Here is a 24,584-nt window from a genome sequence, read left to right as displayed (position 1 = left end):
TGATTAGCAATTAAAATTCTCACTCTGATTAAGAAATTACGACTGACGTGAGTATCTGTTGCTTATCATTTCACTTTGGTAATAAAAACGGAATTTAAATGAAAGGTTAATTTCAATAATGAACACCCTCAGTTGCACCGTTTACCTAGAAATTTACCTAGCTTTCAGTCGGTATAGCCCAACCTTCTTCAGAATAACAGTATCTATCGTTTGTCCGTAGTGGACATCGTCAAGCTAAAACTACAAATCCACAAATTATCGTCAGAATGTGAAAACTTATCTGGAAGTGGCTAGGTGCCACTTCGCGATGCGGCAGCCACGAGTGCTCTTCTGGAGCTGACCGTAGCGTCATGAGGTCCGCCTAGGCGGACGCAATACCTTGCACCTGCGCATATACTGTATGATAGCTGCTTGTTGGGACAAGACGTGAGCTTAACTCCCGACCTTGAATTTACTAATAAAGTGAAATAAAATGTATATCTGAGGAAAAGGGCGTATATCTTAACCTGTACAGAACGTACTTAGATCGACTGTCTTAACATTTATGAAGTATTCATTGGTCATGATATGACGAAGACATCGTGTGCTTACAAGGTGTGGCCCATCCAGGAAAATTTTTGTGCGTAAGAGCGAAGTTTAATAACATGAAAAAAAAAAAAACTTGGGAGTGGGAAGGTTAATATGCAGCCAACATCGTCATAATTACGACTAGGTCTAGAAATTTTTTTTAAGACTTAATTGTTAAGCCCTTGCTTAGCTGTGGTTACAACACATGAACATGCTATTGACTTAGAAGAAATTTAAATGAAATGTTGAAAAATTTGCCTGTTTCGGGAGTCGAACTAGCGCTCTCGTGCTTAGGAGACTACAACGTTGAAGTGCAAACGAGTCGTTTAACTTACGGGAACTAGGCGACAGAGCCGAGATTTTTCCGAGCGCTTCCAAAATGCGGACAGGCAACTCGGCAGGGGTTCGCGTCGTTGCAGTGCTGCCTAAGCGGCAGGCGTCACCACCCGCCACACAATGCAGGAGAGGCGCAATCGATACATTTCCCGAAGCGATTCTTTCGAGTTTTCCCACCCAGTCATACTAGAGGTGTATACTATCGTGCTCACTGCCGAAAGAGGTGATCAGCCGTTGATACACACGGACAGACTACAATCGCTAGCTACTGCAGATGTAAATGAACATCAACTGAAATACAACGACGTTATTACAATACAACGAACAATTACAAAAAAACTTTATCTGCATTTAGCAACATATTGTCCACAAGCTACCGTGTAAGGCGTACAGTCCTCAAGGTACCACGGGTGCGTGCTCGAGGGTACATTGTACCACTTGTTAGTCATTCCATTTCCTGTTCTACATGCGAACTATCAGTTTAATAAGTCACAGCTGCAAAATACTAACGCGAATTCTTTACAGACGAATGGAAAAACTGGTAGAAGCCAACCTCGGGGAAGATCAGTTTGGATTCCGTAGAAATGTTGGAACACGTGAGGCAATACTAACCTTACGACTTATCTTAGAAGAAAGATTAAGGAAAGGCAAACCTACGTTTCTAGCATTTGTAGATGTAGAGAAAGCTTTTGACAATGTTGACTGGAATACTCTCTTTCAAATGCTAAAGGTGGCAGGGGTAAAATACAGGGAGCGAAAGGCTATTTACAATTTGTACAGAAACCAGATGTCAGTTATAAGAGTCGAGGGGTATGAAAGGGAAGCAGTGGTTGGGAAAGGAGTGAGACAGGGTTGTAATCTATCCCCGATGTTATTCAATCTGTATATTGAGCAAGCAGTAAAGGAAACAAAAGAAAAATTCGGAGTAGGTATTAAAATTCATGGAGAAGAAGTAAAAACTTTGAGGTTCGCCGATGACATTGTAATTCTGTCAGATACAGCAAAGGACTTGGAAGAGCAGTTGAACGGAATGGACAGTGTCTTGAAAGGAGGATATAAGATGAACATCAACAAAAGCAAAATAAGGATAATGGAATGTAGTCAAATTAAGTCGGGTGATGCTGAGGGAATTAGATTAGGAAATGAGACACTTAAAGTAGTAAAGGAGTTTTGCTATTTGGGGAGCAACATAACGGATGATGGTCGAAGTACAGAGGATATAAAATGTAGACTGGCAATGGCAAGGAAAGCGTTTCTGAAGAAGAGAAATTTGTTAACATCGAGTATAGATTTAAGTGTCAGGAAGTCGTTTCTGAAAGTATTTGTATGGAGTGTAGCCATGTATGGAAGTGAAACATGGACGATAACTAGTTACAACAAGAAGAGAATAGAAGCTTTCGAAATGTGGTGCTACAGAAGAATGCTGAAGATTAGATGGGTAGATCACGTAACTAATGAGGAGGTATTGAATAGAATTGGGGAGGAGTTTGTGGCACAACTTGACAAGAAGAAGGGATCGGTTGGTAGGACATGTTCTGAGACATCGAGGGATCACCAATTTAGTATTGGAGGGCAGCGTGGAGGGTAAAAATCGTAGAGGGAGACCAAGAGATGAATACACTTAGCAGATTCAGAAGGATGTAGGCTGCAGTAGGTACTGGGAGATGAAGAAGCTTGCACAGGATAGAGTAGCATGGAGAGCTGCATCAAACCAGTCTCAGGACTGAAGACCACAACAACAACATGCCAATGGAGTCAGAGCAAAAGGATTGCCTACATACTTTCTTACGGCATCTAATTTCCCTTATCCTCGTGGTGCTCACACGAAATGTACGTTAGCGGCAGTACAATCCTTCTGCAGTCAGCTTCGAATGACGGTTCTCTACATTTTCTCTGTAGCCTTCCTCGAAATGAACTTCTCCTTCCGCGTGTGGCGAATTTAATCATGCACCATAGAATAGCGGAAGAACGTTTGTTTACCTAAACAAACACCGCTGTGTGCAGATCGATACGCCACGCACGCAGCTAAGAAACCCAGCAGCGTGCCCTCGTATTGCATCCACACCGTACTTTAACAAGAGCAGGTGAGAGATTCCAAAGCGTAGAGCTGTACTCGAGAATAGGTCGCACCAGCGTCCTATATGCGAACACCTTTATAGGTGAACCACTCTTTCCTAAAATTCTCCCAATAAACCGAAGTCCACGATTCGCCTTCCCTACCACAGTTTTCGAATGCTCGTTCCATCTCGTATCGCTTTGCAACGTTACGAACAGACATTTCAACAACTCGACTGTTTCAAGCAGCACTCTACCAACTACTTACGGGTTTGTTTCTCCCACTCGCCTGCATTAACTCACATTTCCCTAGCTAGCTGGTATTTATCAACTGGAACTTTCGTCTAAGCCGTCTTGTATCTTCCCACAACAACTCAACTTCGCCACCTTACCGTACACCACGGCATCATCAGCGAACAACAGCAGATTGCTCCCCACCCTGTCCGCCACATCATTTACGTATACAGAAACCATGATTAATCGAAACCCTCAGCTGCCGACAGGTGTTGTTGATATACCTCAATGGGGCCAGCTGAAAATGTGTACCCCGACCGGGATTCGAACCGGGATCTCCTGCTTATACGGCAGACGGTCTATCCATCTGAGCCACCGAGTAATGAGTCAATGGGCAAATATTCTTTAGGAACATTACGAATGTAGGTTGTGGACAGTTGAGAATGTGGGTGTCACGGGAGGAGTGCAAGGGATAAGTCCCTGCAGACGCACTATCCTCTGTGTCCTCGGTGGCTCAGATGGATAGAGCGCCTGCCATGTAAGCAGGAGGTCCCGGGTTCGACTCCCGGTTGGGGCACACATTTTCAGCTGGTCCCATTGAGGTATATCAACAACACCTATCGGCAGCTGAGGGTTTCGATTAATTATGAGTTCTTTCCAGAGAAGCTGCACGGTTATGTTTGGTATCTGTTCTTTCGGAACAGTTACTATCTTCATTTACGTATACGATATACAGAATAGGAGCGCATCCCATCAGAGCCTTCTCTCTGACGAACATCCGCCGTCCGCGACAGGGCGAGAGCAGAAGGGATCTACTGGAAGAATCCTACGGAAATGTAATTCAGGTACACAAGTCGCTGACGTAGTATTTGCTCGACCGAATCTTGAGTACTGTTCACCAGTCTGGAACCTTTGCAAGCTAAGATTAATACAGTATACAAAACAAAATTTTCCTCGAAATTCCAGTTGCATTGCAGTACAACACAGAATTTATAATTACCAAAGCAACCAGCGAAAGGCAGGTTTACATCACACAGTAGTCTTCTAACAATAATATAACAAAAGGATCCTACCATACGTGATATTGGAATGCGAAATTTATTCCAGAAGGCTTTTGACACGGTTCCGCACAATCGCCTTCTAACCAAACTGCGTGCCTACGGAGAATCGGCTCATTTCTGCGACTGGGATTTCCTGTCACACAGGTCACAGTTCGTAGTAACAGACGGAAAGTCATCTAGTAAAATAGAAGTAGTACCTGGTCCTCCCCAACGAAGTGTTAACAGGCCCTGTGGTTTTCCTGATCTTGTAACACCTCCGTTTATTTATCCCGACCTGATCTGATCGAATAGCAGCCCAATAATTATTATTAATGTGACCGTGTACCTAATGGGGCTGGTAATCGGAATTGACTGTTACGGAAGTTGTTACTTTCCAGTTCGTCCTGTTCAATACTGTAATAATGAAATGTCTGGTAACAAGAAAAACACCAACAGAGTTTCACTAATTACGAACCTATATTCGTCTCAAAAACACAAAAAAGGAGACAGCCACTGCCTTCGTCATACATATCTAATTACGGCTAATCTCAGCACAGGCTTCTTCATTTTTCATTATCGTCACACGCTAATCCATCACTGCATCCAACACTGCAATCCAAGGTGATGCCGGCGCGGTAGACGCGAAACCAAATATCGGCCCTAGAAATGTCACTGATCACTTTCGTAATAATACTTCTTCACCTTCCCGGTATTATTCTAGTACAAAGGGGTCTAGCCACGGCGATGGCGACTCCCTTCTCCGTTAAAGCCTTGCATTTCAACAAAGACCTCCACACACCTCTACCCGCAACATGGCACTGGCTCAACTCCACACTCGCTCTCGCAAACACGACACAATCGATCGTTCGCCCTATCGACCTGTGCCGAGTGCAAATTTATAGTAAGGGCCTACGGACCCCTTACAATCTACATAAGCGGTTTAGGAGACAAATCTCAGCAGCCCTCTTTGTCTGCAGGTAATGCTGTCCTTTACCGTGTTATTAAGTCATCAGATGATCAAACCCATGTAGATAAGATATCCGTATGGTGCGACCATTGGCAACTGACGCTAAATAACGAAAAGCGTGAGGTCATCCACAGAAGCGCGAAAAGAAATTCGATAAAATTCTGTTACGCTATAAATCACACACATCTACAGTCTATCAATTCGATTAGATACCTACGAATGACAATCAGCAACGACTTGCAATTGGAAAGAACAGACAGATAATGTAGTGGTGAATGGGAACCACAGACAGTGATTTATTGACAGAACACTAAGAAGATGCAACAGACCTACTAAGGAGACTGCCTACACTACGCTTGTCCGTCCTCTTTCAGAATACTGCTGCGCGGTGTGCGATCCTTACCAGATAGGACTGACGGAGTGCATCGAGAAAGTCCAAAGAACGGAAGCACGCTTTGTATTATCGAGAAATAGGTGAGACATGACACAGGATTTGGGGTGAAAATCATTGATAGAGGCGTTTTCCGATGCGACAGGACCTGCCGTAAAATTTATCCTCCGATTGCGAAAATATTCTGTTGGCGCCCACTAACATGGGGGGGGGTCACCAGTATGTGGTTAAATTAAGGGCGGAAACCACATTCTGAGGTTCAAAAAATCCGATTTCTTTTTTTAAATGCATAAATCGTTAGCTTAACTCTCCAAGAACACGTTGTCAAAATTTCAAAGCGAAATTCGCATTCGTTTAGATTTTATGAGCATAGAACGGAGTGCACATCGGGTACAGATTATGAAGATTCGTCAAGGGATGAATTACTGGAGAGATGTTTGGGTGACCACACACAAAAATGCGAATGGAAGTTTTAATTCCACTATTTGTGTGTGTGTGTGTGTGTGTGTGTGTTGGGGCTTATGGGCGCTCAACATCGAGGTCATCAGCGCCCTGACACACATTAAAAGGAACGAATGTGAAGAGACCTAATAAAACAGAAAAACACTCTCAAAGAAAGCAAGAAAAGAAGGAAAATACTACATAAGAAAGTAAAACCGAAGGAAGGGGAAAACATAGCAACAAGAATGTCACACAAAATTGTCGTTGGGTGGCCACTTACATAAAATATGGGCGAGTTTGTCACACAGTGAGCAAATTAAAATCCTCTCCCTAAAATCTTTGTAAAAACATTTGACACGGCACAGAACTTTACAACTTTTAACTACATTCGTCCGAGTGTTGGCTAAAAGAGATGGGCAGGTCCGCTGGCAAGTCAGCCGCGACCCGCTGGTCAGAAAAGAAAAACGGAGTCCAATAAAACGTGGTGCACAGTGACCTGGACGCCGCAAGCGCCACACATGGGAGGGTCCTCCCGCCGCAGCAGGGAGCCGTGCGTCATAGGGCTGTGGCCTATTCGAAGCCGAGTGAGGAGAAACTCGTCCCGTCGGCGGGGCTGAGAGGAAGTACAGCACACACGCGTCGTGGGCTCGACTATACGGAGCTTACGGTCAGTCACTTCCAGCCACTCATCCTCCCCCCGTGAGCTCAACAGCGAGGTGAGTGCGTGCAACGGGATAGCACACTGAGGTACTTGTGGGGCGAGACACGCCTCCTCGGCTGCGAGATCTGCCCTTTCATTCCCAGCAATGCCGACATGCCCCGGAACCCAGCAGAAAGCTACAACCCTCCCCAGTCGCTGTAGTCTGAGGAGGGCATCCTGGATAGTCTGGACAATTTTGTCTGCCGCATACAAATGTTGCAATGAGTGAAGGGCACTGAGTGAATCGGAACAGACAAGAAATTTAGGAGAGGAAGAAAGCCTCATCTGCTCCAGTGCCCGCAAGATCGCAGACAATTCTGCATCAAAGACAGTAAAAGTCTGAAGGCAGTCGGACCTAATTCCACTATTTGGCGATTAGCAACTAAACACCTGCACTCCGGACTAACTGTCGTTGAATTGGCAGCGGGGTTATTCAGTGAAGGAAATTCGTCACTTATGATGGTGATGAACGAGACAGGAATGGTAGTAGGCACGCAAAGCTTCAATTGTGCCGAACAACCAGCGCGTGAGCCGGTGCAGAATTGACGCAGTTCACCGGAATCGGGGGAAGATCGGAAAGCACTGGTGCAAGAGCGCAAAGAAGCGTATGCGAAAGGAGGAGGAGGAGGATTACTATACGGTGCTGGAATCGCAGATTAATCGGTAAGCATTTTACATTATTGGTAACTTCCTTGAATTTCTAGTTTCCGGTAATTCAGGTTTCAAACACGTTTAACTCGAAATGACTCTTTTTCACATTTACCTGCAGTCCACTCAAAAAGTATAGAACCGATAATTATGAAATTTGATAGTATGACCCTTCATAAAATTACGAATTATATGAACCAACTTGTGAGATATCATGGTTTTAACGGTGTTTTTCTTTGTATAATTAGAGGAAAGAAGTCGTGAAAATGGAAGTAAATTGTTCCAACACCTACAAAATTTTTAATTTCCTTATTTTCACCTGCGTTGAGGTTCATATTCTCAGAAATTAAGATATTAATGTAAAGTCAAAATCTTTCTCATTTCAGATGACAGTGGGAGTGGCTACACTGCACGCAATTGGAGAACTACACTCACAACCTTCAGAGCGGACATCACAGCGTAACGTTGTTATTTTTCGCTGTAATTATTAAAAAAAAAAAAAAACCACAAAAACTGTTCGAAATGTGAGTGAAAAGATGTCAAAATTTACTCAAATTGTAATTAGTTCTTCCCAATCAAAAAAATCAGTGTCAAACAGCATCCCTATGTGGTCCCCCCCCTTAAGAGAACAAGCGACTAAACCCACACGAGAGCACACTTACGTTTCTGATCGGATACAAATGTGTTGTGTAGAACAAAGTGAGACGCATAATTTTTTATACGTGCCCACACGGCCACTGGTGGGGTGAAACACGCTATTGAATAAAAATTGAGTTTAATATTTTTTAAAGAATACCGTTGAAACGCTAAGAGATATAAAAAAAAACCTTGAAAGTTATATGGTTTTTAACGTATGTTACAACGGTCTACCTATATCTGTCGAAACAGTCATTCTTTTCTGTCGAAACAGTCATTCTTTTCTGATTCCCCTCCGCCACACTATTTTATTTTTCATTTCCACATTTGGCTAAGAGCGAAGCGTTATCATAGTTTATACCAAATTCAGTTATATACGATGAAGTGCTATTCCAAAGACGTATTTGTCATAAACAAGCCAGTAGTATCTGTATATCTCAGTAAAGACTCCCAACATCTGACAATTGTAATGCTGGGTTGTTTTATAAGTCTTTCCCGTACGAATTTATTTTAAATTAATATTCTACATTTGTTGTTCTATACATATTTTTTCTTTTAACTTTTGAAACGTAAAATATGTTGTGTTTTGTTTTGTTTTCTTCTTAGATTTTGCGAATTCTTTTATTTTTAACCCTTGTTTACGTTATATTTGAAATTGCTTGAACATTATTGTTTTAACATGGAAGTGCAGAATTGTTCGGGTAAAACAAAATGCCGAGAGGCAGGGATATCGCAAAAATGACTTTTTCCTCAAATTTGGGTGCACTGTTGTAACGTATATAAAAAACAGAACTTTTATTTTTGAAGTATTTTTTTTTTACACTTGTTATCGTTTCAACGGTATTCACTCAGAAATATTAAATTCAGTTGCATGCGCACCTACAGAAAATTATGCCTATCTGATTTTGCTCTGCTTTTCAACTTACTCAAAGTCGAGATCGTAATCAAAGTGTATTCCTCGGGTAGGTTTACTTATAAGTGTCTACGTTTTGTCTCGGGCCAGCTACTTATTTTTATTTTTCCCTGTGTGGTACGACGAAAGTACCCTCCGCCAGTGGCTTCGCTGTGGACGCCGCCGCAAAACAATGGGCGCGGCGCGGCGCCCCGCGTCCCAAGATGGCGCCGCTCCGGTCGATAGCGACGCCCAGGATCGACGCCCGGCGTCGCGACGCGCCTCAGACGTCGGTGTGGATCGCGTTTGCACTGCATCTACACGGACTGGACAAAATGTGCAAACACCGGCGAAATGCTTGCCGGAATACACGAGGGCTGTTTAATAAAGAATGATCACAATTTTTACTCGTCCTCATAATTTTGATGGCCCCTCTCAAAGTAGTCTCCCGTGAATGCGATGCACTTGTCCGAGCGTCCCTGCCAGTCTTCGAACACATGCTGGGAACCATTTTTTGAGAGGTTCTTCAAAATCGCCTCCGCAGCCTTCAACACTGCTTCTGATGATTGATAATGTCTCCCACAAAGGCTCTTCTTCGTGTTAGGGAGTATAAAAAAGTCACACGGGGCTGCATCTAGACTATAGGAAAGGTGAGGGATGCACATCACGTCGGTTTTTGCAAGATAATCTGCGATAAAATTGACAACATGCGGCCGCTCATTATCGTGGTGCAGCATCCAGCCTGCTTCACGGAAATGTGGTCTTTTGCGCCTCGCAATGTTCTTCAGGACATGCCTGTAGTACTGTTCAGTTACTAATGTGTGTGTGTGCAGGTACAACATCCTGATAAACCACTCCACGAATATCAAAGAATGAGATGACCATAACTGTATCAGCAGAAACAATCACTTTTGCTTTTTTGGGGGGTTGCTGACGGAGGAGATTTCCACACTGAGCTTTGCTGTTTGCTCTCAGGACCGAAATGATGCAGCCAAGTTCCGTCAGCAGTGATTACATCTGAAAGAAACTACGGACCTTCCTCTAACATGCAGACCTGCACGCGAATGTCCCTTTGTCTGGTACTCGACAGTCTCGGAACCCATCGCGCACAAACACGGTTCGTGTGCAATTTTTCTTTCACCGACGCGTGGGTGGCACCCAATGAAATGTTCAGTATTTCAGAAAGTGATCTTAAGGTAATTCGTCGATCCTCTCTAGCAATGACAGCACCAGTGTTGATGTTTTCTTCCGTAGGAGCAGAGACTGGGGCACCGGGTCCACCTTCCTTTGAAATTGTCTCCCGTCTTTAAACCACCTTCGAGCTGTGCTGTAGGGAAAAACAGACTCTCCACAGGCCTCCTGCAACACTGTACAGGCCACAGCTGAAGATTTGTTGAGACGAAAGCAGAGTCTCAGAGCCTTATATTGGTCCTCGCGTGTTGCCTCCATTCCAGCGGCAGGCGATACTGAACGTGTCTGACCTTGGCTGCCTCTCGCACGCGGGAACCAGGAGTCCCAACAATGAAACTACTGCGGCGTGTCTGTTACACATTAAGCTCACAGAATATAACAAGATTAAATTTTAGCACGAGGAATTACGGCCATAGAAAAATTATGATCGTTCTTTATTGAACAGCCCTCGTAAATGCAGGCGCTGTCGAGGGGTGCAGGTTGCGTTCCTGTGCAGTGTCTTCAGTGCGTTGCAAGGGCAAGTCACGGTCTTCGCTTCTCTGGATGTTCTGGAAAACTACTGCAGATACATGTCTGGGACATTCACTAGAACAAAAAAAAAAAAAAAAAAAAAATCGTGCTTTTCTTTAACCTCGTACAGTTTTGCGATGGCTTCATATTAGCGAAGTTAAATTTCAGGCAAAATCTTTTATTAGCCGTAACTCCGTAACGAAACATTTACTTGAAGAACAACATATTAAAATACAGGGCTATTACAAATGATTGAAGCGATTTCATAAATTCACTGTAGCTCCATTCACTGACATATGGTCACGACACACTACAGATACGTAGAAAAACTCATAAAGTTTTGTTCGGCTGAAGCCGCACTTCAGGTTTCTGACGCCAGAGCGCTCGAGAGCGTAGTAAGACAAAATGGCGACAGGAGCCGAGAAAGCGTACGTCGTGCTTGACATGCACTCACATCAGTCAGTCGTAACAGTGCAACGACACTTCAGGACGAAGTTCAACAAAGATCCACCAACTGCCAACTCCATTCGGCGATGGTATGCGCAGTTTAAAGCTTCTGGATGCCTCTGTAAGGGGAAATCAACGGGTCGGCCTGCAGTGAGCGAAGAAACGGTTGAACGCGTGCGGGCAAGTTTCACGCGTAGCCCGTGGAAGTCGACGAATAAAGCAAGCAGGAAGCTAAACGTACCACAGCCGACGGTTTGGAAAATCTTACGGAAAAGGCTAAAGCAGAAGCCTTACCGTTTACAATTTCTACAAGCCCTGACACCCGATGACAAAGTCAAACGCTTTGAATTTTCGGCGCGGTTGCAACAGCTCATGGAAGAGAATGCGTTCAGTGCGAAACTTGTTTTCAGTGATGAAGCAACATTTTTTCTTAATGGTGAAGTGAACAGACACAATGTGCGAATCTGGGCGGTAGAGAATCTTCACGCATTCGTGCAGCAAATTCGCAATTCACCAAAAGTTAACGTGTTTTGTGCAATCTCACGGTTTAAAGTTTACGGCCCCTTTTTCTTCTGCGAAAAAAAACGTTACAGGACACGTGTATCTGGACATGCTGGAAAATTGGCTCACGCCACACCTGGAGACCGACAGCGCCGACTTAATCTTTCAACAGGATGGTGCTCCACCGCACTTCCATCACGATGTTCGGCATTTCTTAAACAGGAAATTGGAAAACCGATGGATCGGTCGTGGTGGAGATCACGATCAGCTATTCATGTCATGGCCTCCACGCTCTCCCGACTTAGCCCCATGCGATTTCTTTCTGTGGGGTTATGTGAAAGATTCAGTGTTTAAACCTCCTCTACCAAGAAACGTGCCAGAACTGTGAACTCACATCAACGATGCTTTCGAACTCATTGATGGGGACATGCTGCGCCGAGTGTGGGAGGAACTTGATTATCGGCTTGATGTCTGCCGAATCACTAAAGGGGCACATATCGAACATTTGTGAATGCCTAAAAAAACTTTTTGACTTTTTGTATGTGTGTGCAAAGCATTGTGAAAATATCTCAAATAATAAAGTTATTGTACAGCTGTGAAATCGCTTCAATCATTTGTAATAACCCTGTACAGTATTTGCATATCTTCGGGATTGAGCGGGTTTGATGCTTCGATCCCATTTTCCGTTTGGCTGTTACGTTTCTCTGCCAATCAGAAATTAGCACACTCGCGCATTTTGTGGGGGACTAGAAACTGCTTTTGTGTAGAGAGATAATGACAGTCGGGGCCTCGGATCTCGTAGCGGTCGGACCTAATGATACGCGCTCCTGTGAAAATTGTTGTGATATTTCGGTACCAAAAGGTTTGAGAAGTGCCGTACGGCGAGGAAGAGAGTTTGACTTAATGCACATTGTGAAATTCGCAACTTGCGCGTTGCTTACTCGCGAACGTGAACACAGTATTACGTGAGACTGATTGTAGCAACATTTGAGCGACCAATTCGTTGGAAAACTTTCTGGGAAATGTTATTAACGATTACCATAAACTGGCTACGATTACGAATGATGCTTGCGTGAGGACTTTTCAGACTTTGTTACAGCTTAGAGTGAGGTTCGTAGTAACTGGTCTGTGCAAGCTTACCGCAATAGTGTCTAAATTTTACGCACAAAAATACTTCTATTTAACTATTGTTAACCTTCCACCGAGAAAACAATTTTAGTGCGACTTGGGGTTACGAGGTGTACAGCTGTTTCTCTATAGCTTTTTCCGACTGAGACTTGCACTTCAGTAACTTCGAGGAGGCGTGCGTGAGAAATGAGAGACGCCATGGCGTGAGCGCAACTTCCCCATCGCAACTCCCGGCAGCAGTAGCTGTTCAGTGTGACACCGAACAACTGAGTAGTGGCAGCCATGGGCAGGTGGCAGCACTGCGAGTTCGTGACAGTCAGCGAGTAAACAGTCCGCCATTTAAGCGAGTCAACAGTCCGCCATTTCAGTAATCGTGGATCAGTGGAACGGATAACAGCGTGCGTTAGCCATAAAAATGTTTTACGAAAACAATGACGGTTTTACCAAGCCGGCTTTCGGAGGAACAGATCAACTATAGACCAAATATAAAACCTGCGTCAAATTTTGGAAAAGAAATGAAAATACAATAAACCAATTCATAATCTTTTCATAGATTTTACAAAAGTATATGATTCAGTATTGTAGCCAAAATTGTACAGAATTCTTTTGGAACTTGGAATACCAAAGAAGTATGTTAGACTTATAGAAGCGAGTTTGAAAAACACAGAAGGTAGAGTACGCGTGGTGAAATTGGAGTCAGAAGAATTTGTAATAAAGAACGGACTTAAGCAGGGAGATGCCCTGTCTCCGCTACTTTTTAATTTAGTCCTAGAATATATTGTACGAATGGCAGCAGATAATTCAGAGGGTGTGGAGTTAAATGGAAATATTAAGATATTAGGGTATGCAGATGATCTAAACATCATAGCGATAGGAAAGAATCTGTAACAGCAAATGCGAATGCGTTAATCAAGGCCAGTGACGATGTAGGTCTAAGGATAAGTGAAGACAAAACTAAATACCTGGTTACTACAAGAATGCCAACAGCAACAGATCAGGAAATGTTAAGAGTTGGAGACATGCAGTTTGAAAAAGTGAACACATTTAAGTATCTACGCGTAGACATCACTTCGAAAAATGACATTGAATCCGAACTGAAGAAGAAATTACGGGCGGGAAATAACGTGCTACTTCTCACTGAATAGATTACTTTCATCACGGATATTGTCTAGGAATTTAAAGATTAGAATATACAAAACTATTATTCTACCAGTTATGCTGTACGGATCCGCAGCTCGTGGATATGCGGTAGCGTTCTCGCTTCCCGCGCCCGGGTTCCCGGGTTCGATTCCCGGCGGGGTCAGGGAGTTTCTCTGCCTCGTGATGGCTGGGTGTTGTGTGATGTCCTTAGGTTAGTTAGGTTTAAGTAGTTCTAAGTTCTAGGGGACTGATGGCGGTAGATGTTAAGACCCATAGTGCTCAGAGCCATTTGAACCATTTTTTATGCTGTATGGGAGTGGGACTCGGTCTCTCACTGTGCAAAATGAAAAGCCGTTTCGATTATTTGAAAACAAAACTTCGAGGAAAATTTTCGGAGCAAAAAGGTATGACATTAGCGGAGAGTGGCGAAAACTGCATAACGAAGAGGTTCACGAACTCTACTCAAGCCGTGACATAGTCAGTATTATTAAATCAGATAGGCTGCGATGGTCGGGTCACGTAGCTCGAATGGATGAGGGCAGGGCAGCGCGCAGAGTACTGGCAGAGGGAAAACGTCCTGCGGGGAGGCCGAGGCGCAGATGGGAGGTCAATGTGAGGGCTGATTTGAGGAGCCTAGGTACTGAAGGTGAATGGAAGGAAATAGCCCAAAACAGGGACAGGTGCCGAAAATACGTCGCTGCGGTAATGGACTCTCGAGTCCGGTATGACCAGTGAGTAAGTAAGTAATGACGGTTTGGTAGCGGTGCACACGGAGTTTTGACGTCTTTTATGACGTCATGACGTCGTTCCGTCGAAACACGCGATAAAATGTTGCATCAATAAGTTTCAAGAGACTGGATGTACTCTCAGGAATAAACCATCATGACGACAAAGAACTGTGCGTTCTCCAGCGAACATTGATGTTGTACGCAAGTCTGTCTTACGAAGCCCACGGCGTTTAATTGGTACGCCAGCTGCAGTGATTGGAATGTCGCGGGAGAGTGGTCGCAGAATTCTTCATCTCGATTTAAAATTTCATCCGTACAAACTACCGGTTGTGCAACTATTGAAGGACTACGATTACCGGTTACGATTAAGATTCAGTCAATAAATGATATGAGAAAAAATACGACAATGAATTTCCACACAAGTTGTGGATGTCAGACGAGGCACATTTTCATCTCACAGGTTATGTGAATAAACTGAACTTACTGAGTAAACACCAATCCTAATGACGTTCATTAGCGCCCTTTACACGCTAGTAAAGTGACAGTGTGGTGTGGTGTTTCGTCACATGGGGTTATCGGACCGTAGTTTTTCGCAAATGAACAGGGAAACACAGTAACTGTCTATGCCGATCGTCACGTGGTGATGTTACGAACTGTCGTGACACCTGCATTGAACAACTTTCCAAACGGTCAAGAAGCCCGGTTTCAAAAGGACGGAGCAACGTCACACACTGCTCGGCAATCAATGGCATACGTGCGAGAATTGTTTGGCAGCCGTGTGATCTCACTATTCGTTGCCAGATTTATCCGTTTGTAATTTTTTTCTTGTGCGGCTACCTCAAGAGCAAAGTCTACGCGACTCAGCCGAAAACCCAGGACGAGTTAAAACAGAGAATTCGGGTTGTAACTCATAGTATCCCAGCTGAGATGTTGCAGCAGTCAATGAGGAATCTCAGTTCTAAGTTTGACTATAAAAAACTGGCACACAGACTTGTTTATCTAATTACTAAGAATACCTTAGCTCATTCTGGAAGTGATTAAGTACAGTAACCTTTTGAGAAAAGCATCTTACAGTGTGTGTTCAGAAAGTATCCGGCAACGTCTGGATCTAAGTACACTGCTGGCCACCGTAAATGCAACACCCTGAAGGAAGCATCCGAATCAAGTGAAATTTACACCATGGGTTTGCAGCGATGAGATATGCGACTGATTAGAATTTCAGCGCAGACGCACATCACGCGCGCCTGTGGCGCCACCTCATAGCGCCATTTAAGGCTTGGCGATTCCGACGAGTGTACGTTCGGCACGTGTGTTTACCTTGTGGTTGTTTCACAAGACGATCAGTTATGCCTCGTAGACAACACCGAACATCGTTTGATCAAGTATCCGAGTTCGACAGAGGAAGGATAGTGGCTTTTCGAGATTGTGGATGATCATACAGAGAAATCGCTAGTCGTGTTGGACGAAACCAAACAACTGTAATGCGGATATGTGACCGTTGGATGCAGGAGGGTACGACGGACCGACGTGGTCGATCGCATTCACCTCGGTGCACCACTGCACGTGCTGATGGGCAAATTGTGCGCATGGCAGTGACGGATCGCTCAGTGACATCCCGAACCGTAGCACAGCACATTGCGTCTGTAACGCATCATCCAGTGTCTGCGCGTACCATTCGACGCCGTTTGCAGCAGAGTGGTCTGTCCGCAAGACGTCCATTGCCTCGTCTACCATTGACGCAGAACCACAGACGTCTCCGTCGCCAATGGTGTGATGACAGACGGATGTGGACGGCAGAATGGAATGACGTTGTCTTTACTGACGAGGCACGCTTCTGTCTGCAGCACCACGATGGTCGGATTCGAGTGTGGAGACACCGTGGAGAGAGGATGCTGGACAGCTGCATTATGCACCGCCACACTGGTCTTGCACCGGGTATTATGGTATGGGGCGGTATTGGATATTACTCTCGCACGCCTCTAGTACGCATTGCCGGTACTTTAAATAGCCGGCGCTACATATCCGAGGTGCTGGAGCCAGTTGTCCTTCCTTACCTTCAGGGCTCGGCCACAGCCATATTTCAACAGGATAATGCGCGACCACACGTGGCACGGATTGTCCAAAGGTTCTTCGTCAATAACCAGATTGAAGTGCTTCCCTGGCCGGCTCGCTCTCCGGATCTTTCGCCGATAGAAAACATGTGGTCCACGGTTGCTCAACGAGTGACCCAGATTCCATCCCCAGCTGCCACACCAGATGATCTTCGGCAACGTGTGGAAGCTGCTTGGGCTGCTGTACCCCAGGAACACATCCAACGTCTCTTTGACTCAATGCCGAGACGTGTGGCAGCGGTGATCTCCAGCAATGGCGCCTACTCTGGCTACAGATTCTGGCAGGAACCACATGTCACAGACGTCTGTAAACGTAATCATTTGATACTTGGTCAACATGTTATCTACAAAATAAATTTTGTTGTGCTACTTCTTGTCTTTCTTGGTGTTGCATTTACGGTGGCCAGCAGTGTATGTAGAAAAAAAAAAAAACCGAAAAAAATCCGGATTATAGCCAATAAGATGTGAAAAATTTGGTTCGGTTATCTCTCAAATTGTAAAACTTCCACTACTTCGTATGTACCTGTACGTCCACCTCTTAGTGCAACCTGGTAAGAGCCCGGCGAATGGCGAATATTACTCAAGGATTGATCGGACAAGTATCTTGTAAGCCTCTTCTTCCGCGTATGACTTTCAATCCCATAATCGCACGGTTAGTTCTGTTTTTCCTACAATCTGTTTTATGCGGCCATTTCACTTATGTTCGCTACGGGGGTAGAACGTCAAACGGACCGACTTGGGGCAGGAGACACACCACAGGACATTTTAATTTCCACTGTCTATACTTTTAGTAATAAATTCGTACAACTTCGTCAGCATGACCAGGAAGGATTCAGAATACACACTCATAGCAGTGCAAGTTCAAAAACATTACAAAATAAACTTTTTTTTTTACATGTGACATTTCATTTTTTCACTTACTATTGGCTGCATTTGATGCTATAGGTACACTTTCCTTCATAAGTAAGAGAGATTCTTCAACGAATTCTGCACAGCATACAAACCATACTTACAAGTGTATGAAACTCTAGAATTTTTTTTTAATTTATGAAAAAATGAACGAGCTGTTACATTTGACACTTCATGTTGTAAGGAGCGTGTCAGAACTCCATTACACTGAAAACAGTACAACCAACTTAACGCTACTCTTTGCTTTGTGTAAGCACTCAGATACCTGAGGGCGTAACGTGAGAACGCGATTCTAGGCATTGTTGTGAGACGAGGTATATCTGCGAGGAGAGAAAGTAGTTAAGTAGTAGAGTTGGGCAACACAATTCTTTTTCCCGATTAGATTCCTACGATTCAATCTCACATTGCGAATCGATTCCTACGATTCGTTCACGATTCTTTCACGATTCATTCTAGTCTGCGATGGCACGATTCTTACGGAATGCAAAAAGTTCTACATCTTACTCACAGATGGCAGGACATCTCTGAAATTGTCAATGGGGTTAGAATCGAACAGTGTCACGATAAGATATGCCAGAAACAGTTTATTTATGAGTAAACACGCATATGACGTTACAAGTGTGATTCTCGATTTATACGTGTAATGCCTTAATTGATGAAAGGCCACGTTTGATTTGATTGCATCTATTGTTTTATTTCAGTATGCCAGGAAAGAGGAGTCGATTTGTGCGAAAGGTGGTGCAAAATTACGTGGTATGCCAGTTTGGTTGTGTGGCTTGAACGTATGTAACTACAGACGTCTGTTTTATACTAACAAAATCTAGCAGTGAGGCAGACATGGTTTGGCTCATATGATCCTATTAAAAAAAAAGTTGAAAGCAAACAGTTAAATAAATATAAATTTTCATTTCCGAGATATCAGCGATCAGAGGACCCATGTCTAACCTAAAACATATCTCGGATGATTGTTACTATTGAATGTACGCCAAGTCGAACGTGTTCGTATTCGGATAATGTTATACAGCAATCTCACAAAATTTTGATACACCTCTACTGTAACATCCAATAGTAACAAAGATTTACGAAATTGCGATATAAAATACTTATTGTGTAAAACCGAGTTTTTTCAGGAAACACACCAATATAGATAAACTTAATAATCAAAACCCGTATGTAAATATAAAACTTTATCCAGACTGTTAACGCCGTTCCCAAGAAACACGAAATTCGCGTTTTTATTTAAAAAATTCTTTTGTGTAAAATTGCATGCTGTAAGGAAAGACACCTATATGCAGATAAACATAAAAACCAAAACCTTAACTACATTCAATACGTACTAACAAAGTTTTACGAGATGGCGTTATAAAAACATGTGAAATAGCGTTTTTATAATATAAAATTGCGTTTTTACGAATGGAACTATGTAGGATATATATATTGTAAAATTGACTTTTTACGAAAGAATGGAACTATGTAGGTGAACTTAAAAAGCAAAAAACCAGTCAAAATACAAAATTTCATTCAAAACGTTAGGGCCGTTTTCGAGATACGCGAAATATAATACATGATCCAAGTGCTATTGCTCGTGTGTAAAGAAGGTGTGTGTGTTTTGCATTGCATCTGCAACAAATAAGAGGTACGTATTTATTCGTCATACTTGGATTTCTTTATTTTAATCGTGTGTATTGGGAGCTGTGTACTCGCTGTATAACGTTTCTCTCATCGCTAGTTCGTGTATTACTCGCGCAGACTAAGCTGACGTCGGCGCGGTGGCTGATGGTAGCGATGGTAAATGGGAGACGCCTTTACGCTCGTTCCCGTCAGCCACCGCCATGTGTCAGCTTGGTTTTCACGAGTAATATTACGGCCCACGAACTTCGTTTGTTCGTTCCGAGCTTCCTTCGTTCACACGCATCCGCCACTTGACTGCCATCTAGCGGTCGTAATCATTCGGCACGACTCGGCATGATTCGGAAGTTGCCTTCGAAGCATAGTGTACTAATAATCGATGAATCGTTGGAACTTGGAATCCTCACGACTCGGAAACAAGCAGTCGTTCTAAAGATTCTTTTGAATGACGATTCGTCCGTATCACGATTCGATTGTTACGATTCTTTATTTAGAGTCGTTCAAACGAACGACTCATTCACGAATCGCCACAACTCCAGTAAGTAGTGTCGGTCGAGAGGTGGGAGACAGGAGACGTATCACGCTGCCCTCAGGTCGATGACGGCAGGTCTAGCCACACTCAAGGCCTGCTTTCAGGAGAGATTTAGATGGCTTAACTAAGCCTGAAGATCGAATTCAGGGTAAAATTCGCAAGCACAGCGCAAAAGCAATTGCAGGCTTAGGGTCGTGATTGTTAGTCCGAGTCTGCAATAATCCCATGTTTTCCTTGTCAGTTAAAGAAGCCTCCTTATCCTCCTAATAATAATTATTATTCTCCACATCCAAAAAATAGTTCAAATGGCTCTGAGCACTATGGGACTCAACATCTTAGGTCATAAGTCCCCTAGAACTGAGAACTACTTAAACCTAACTAACCTAAGGACATCACACACAGCCATGCCCGAGGCAGGATTCGAACCTGCGACCGTAGCAGCCCAGCGGTTCCGGACTGCAGCGCCAGAACTGCACAGCCACTGCGGCCGGCATTCTCCACATCTAATTCATAAATATGGTGCGGTTATTTAATGTTAATGTAACTTTGAAATTGAAATATTTTTTATATGACGTCTTCACGGGTTGTCAGCCGAGTAGAGCCGTCGTCTCGTAGCAACGTTTCGATGGAATGCGTCCCCATCATCTTCAGGCGAAGATTGAGACGCATTCCATCGAAACGTTGCTACGAGACGACGGCGCTACTCGGCTGACAACCCGTGAAGACGTCATATATGAAATTCGCCGAGAAAGCCTGCACTCACATATTCAAATAATTTGTTAATCTTGCACTCTGCCATTATTGATATTTACGTAACTGCCACTGTCTATTATTGGTCATTATGATTTCTGAAGCTTTTAAATAGACTTGATTTACGAAATCCCTTCTTACAAGGTATTTAGCAGCTAACAGAACCCAAACAAACTCCTTTTTATTAAATTCATTCTCAGTAACAATAACCTTTAGCCGCTGCGAATTGCTGTAAGAGGCATGGAAAAAGGCAGTCATCTAAAGAGGTGAGTGCAAAACTTAGGGCCACAACACAGACACACCACAACTTGTCATCCACTCTGATCCAGTACATTCCGTTGCACACGCCAGATTCTGTATCACCTCCAAGTTCTTGTAGTCACACACCTTAGGTATTCGTTGTTACAGATTCATTTGTTCGTGTAGTAATTCATATTCAAATACGCAGTCAGATAGATTATCCAAATGTTAGTATTAAGTTTATCATGTAACGATGTGTTGAGGGCTATAATGACAATGAAACTGGCACACAACACGCACACAGTACAGTATTATGCAAGTTACATTCCGTTTACTGATAGCTCAGGTTCCTTATCTAGTCGATTATCACAGACGAACATAGGCATATATTTGATGTAGCAACGTTACACATTTGTCGTAGCAACGTTACAATGTTCAGAAAAAAAACTCAAATTTTTAGTTAATTATCAGAATTTTGCCACAGTTTTTAATAGATTTTGGAAAATTTAAGAGTTCTGCATTAAGGGCTTTGTGTTTAACAAGCATGCCAAGTTTGAAAGTAATAGGATATTTATTTTGGAAGTTACACTACTGGCCATTAAATTTGCTACACCACGAAGATGACGTGCTACAGACGCGAAATTTAACCGACAGGTGTTAAAACCGAGTGAAACAATCACAGCTGCTCGTTATCGAACGCAATTAATGCGTCTGAGCAGAGCATTAAAAGACAAACGGCCGCAATACAGCGAGAGGCACGTTAAGTGATTTTCCAGCACGACAACGCTCGACCAAACGTTGCAAGAGAGGTCAAAACGTGCTTGGAAACGTTAAAATGGTAAAGTCGTACCCCGCCCGCCGTATTCTCCACACACTGCTCCCTTTGACTATCACCTGTTTAGATCAACGGCGCATGGCCTGGCTGACCAACACTTCAGATATCACGAAGAAGTCACACATTGGATCGATTCGTGGATCGCTTCAAAAACCGAACAATTTTTTCGACGCGGGATTCGTACACTGCCCGAAAGATGGCAGAGAGTAGTGGCCAGCGATGGAAAATACTTTGAGTGGTACATGTGTAACCAGTTTGTTTCATTAAAGCCCCAAATGTTGGAGAAAAAACGGCGGAAGCAAAGTCGTACTCCTTGTATATTATCTCTATTCTGACTTTGGTTATCAATTCTTTTTCTGCCTGTTTTTACATATGCTGCAGTATAACTTTCTTTTATTTCCTAACATTTCTCTGTTTATATGGAAAATATGCATAGTTCTATACGTTGTAGTTAATTCTTTAGTAATCATTAGGCCCATTCCACACAGTTTCAAACAACGCGTGCAATCATAGTTTATTACGTGAATTTAACAGCCAATTTTTTTCTTTAGATCGTATAATCGATATTTTTATTCTACACTACCGGCCATTAAAATTGCTACACCAACAAGAAATGCAGATGGAAAACGGCTATTCATTGGAAAAATATGCAAGGCTATTACAAATGATTGAAGCGATTTCATAAATTCACTGTAGCTCCATTCATTGACATATGGTCACGACACACTACAGATACGTAGAAAAACTCATAAAGTTTTCTTCGGCTGAAGCCGCACTTCAGGTTTCTGCCGCCAGAGCGCTCGAGAGCGGAGTGAGACAAAATGGCGACAGGAGCCGAGAAAGCGTATGTCGTGCTTGAAATGCACTCACATCAGTCAGTCATAACAGTGCAACGACACTTCAGGACGAAGTTCAACAAAGATCCACCATTCGGCGGTGATACGCGCAGATTAAAGCTTCTGGATGCCTCTGTAAGGGGAAATCAACGGGTCGGCCTGCAGTGAGCGAAGAAACGGTTGAACGCGTGCGGGCAAGTTTCACGCGTAGCCCGCGGAAGTCTACGAATAAAGCGAGCAGGGAGCTAAACGTACCACAGCCGACGGTTTGGAAAATCTTACGGAAAAGGCTAAAGCGGAAGCCTTACCGTTTACAATTTCTACAAGCCCTGACACCCGATGACAGAGTCAAACGCTTTGAATTTTCGGCGCGGTTGCAACAGCTCATGGAAGAGGATGCGTTCAGTGCGAAACTTGTTTTCAGTGATGAAGCAACATTTTTTCTTAATGGTGAAGTGAACAGACACAATGTGCGAATCTGGGCGGTAGAGAATCCTCACGCATTCGTGCAGCAAATTCGCAATTCACGAAAAGTTAACGTGTTTTGTGCAATCTCACGATTTAAAGTTTACGGCCCCTTTTTCTTCTGCGAAAAAAACGTTACAGGACACGTGTATCTGGACATGCTGGAAAACTGGCTCACGCCACACCTGGAGACCGACAGCGCCGACTTCATCTTTCAACAGGATGGTGCTCCACCGCACTTCCATCGTGATGTTCGGCGTTTCTTAAACAGGAGACTGGAAAACCGATGGATCGGTCGTGGTGGAGATCATGATCAGCAATTCATGTCACGGCCTCCACGCTCTCCCGATTTAGCCCCATGCGATTTCTTTCTGTGGGGTTATGTGAAAGATTCAGTGTTTAAACCTCCTCTACCAAGAAACGTGCCAGAACTGCGAGCTCGCATCAACGATGCTTTCAAACTCATTGATGGGGACATGCTGCGCCGAGTGTGGGAGGAACTTGATTATCGGCTTGATGTCTGCCGAATCACTAAAGGGGCACATGTCGAACATTTGTTAATGCCTAAAAAAACTTTTTGAGCTTTTGTATGTGTGTGCAAAGCATTGTGAAAATATCTCAAATAATGAAGTTATTGTAGAGCTGTGAAATCGCTTCAATCATTTGTAATAACCCTGTATTATACTAGAACTCACATGTGATTACATTTGCACGCAGTTTGGGTGCATAGATGCTGAGAAATCAGTACCCAGAACAACCACCTCTGGCCGTAATAACGGCCTCGATACGCCTGGGCATTGAGTCGAACAGAGCTCGGATGGCGTGTACAGGTACAGCTGCCCGTGCAGCTTCAACACGATACCACAGTTCATCGAGAGTAGTGACCGAGACGTGTAACCGATGGCACCCCATACCATCACGCCGGGTGATACGCCAGTATGCCGATGACGAATACACGCTTCCAATGTGCGTTCACCGCGATGTCGCCAAACACGGATGCGACCATCGTGATGCTGTAAACAGAACCTGGATTCATCCGAAAAAATGACGTTTTGCCATTCGTGCACCGAGGTTCGTCGTAGAGTACACCGTCGCAGGCGCTCCTGTCTGTGATGCAGCGTCGAGGGTAACCGCAGCCACGGTCTCCGAGCTGGTAGTCTGTGCTGCTGCAAACGTCGTCGAACTGTTTGTGCAGATGGTTGTCGTCTTGCAAACGTCCCCGTCTGTCGACTCAGGGATCGAGACGTGGCTGCACGATCCGTTACAGCCGTGCGGATAAGATGCCTGTCATTTCGACTGATAGTGATACGAGGCCGTTGGGATCCAGCACGGCGTTCCGTATTACCCTCCTGAACCCACCGATTCCATATTCTGCTAACACTCATTGGATCTGGACCGACGCGAGCAGCAATGTCGCGATACGATAAACTGCAGTCGCGATAGGCTACAATCCGACCTTTATCAAAGTCGGAAACGTGATGGTACGCATTTCTCCTCGTTACACGAGGCTTCACAACAACATTTCACCAGGCAACGCCGGTCAACTGCTGTTTGTGTATGAGAAATCAGTTGGAATCTTTCCTCATGTCAGCACGTTGTAGGTGTCACCATCGGCGCCAACCTTGTGTGAATGCTCTGAAAAGCTACTTATTTGCATATCACAGCATCTTCTTCCTGTCGGTTAAATTTCGCGTCTGTAGCACGTCGTCTTCGTGGTGTAGCAAT

The 24,584-nt window shown here is 43.9% G+C and overlaps 1 protein-coding gene and 1 non-coding gene across 2 annotated transcripts in view; one reads left to right on the top strand and one right to left on the bottom strand.

The window, feature by feature from the left end:
- LOC124720215 overlaps window positions 1–24,584 on the bottom strand; it is a 364,115-nt gene that overhangs the window by 308,527 nt on the left and 31,004 nt on the right. The window lies entirely within an intron of this gene.
- On the top strand, window positions 3,696–3,769 carry Trnat-ugu. The gene has a single exon. It is a non-coding gene; the product is annotated as a tRNA-Thr (tRNA).

This window comes from Schistocerca piceifrons, chromosome 11, assembly GCF_021461385.2.
Source record: "Schistocerca piceifrons isolate TAMUIC-IGC-003096 chromosome 11, iqSchPice1.1, whole genome shotgun sequence".
NCBI lineage: Eukaryota > Metazoa > Arthropoda > Insecta > Orthoptera > Acrididae > Schistocerca > Schistocerca piceifrons.
Note: the sequence above shows the minus strand (reverse complement) of the source record. Positions and strands in the feature narration are given on the sequence as shown.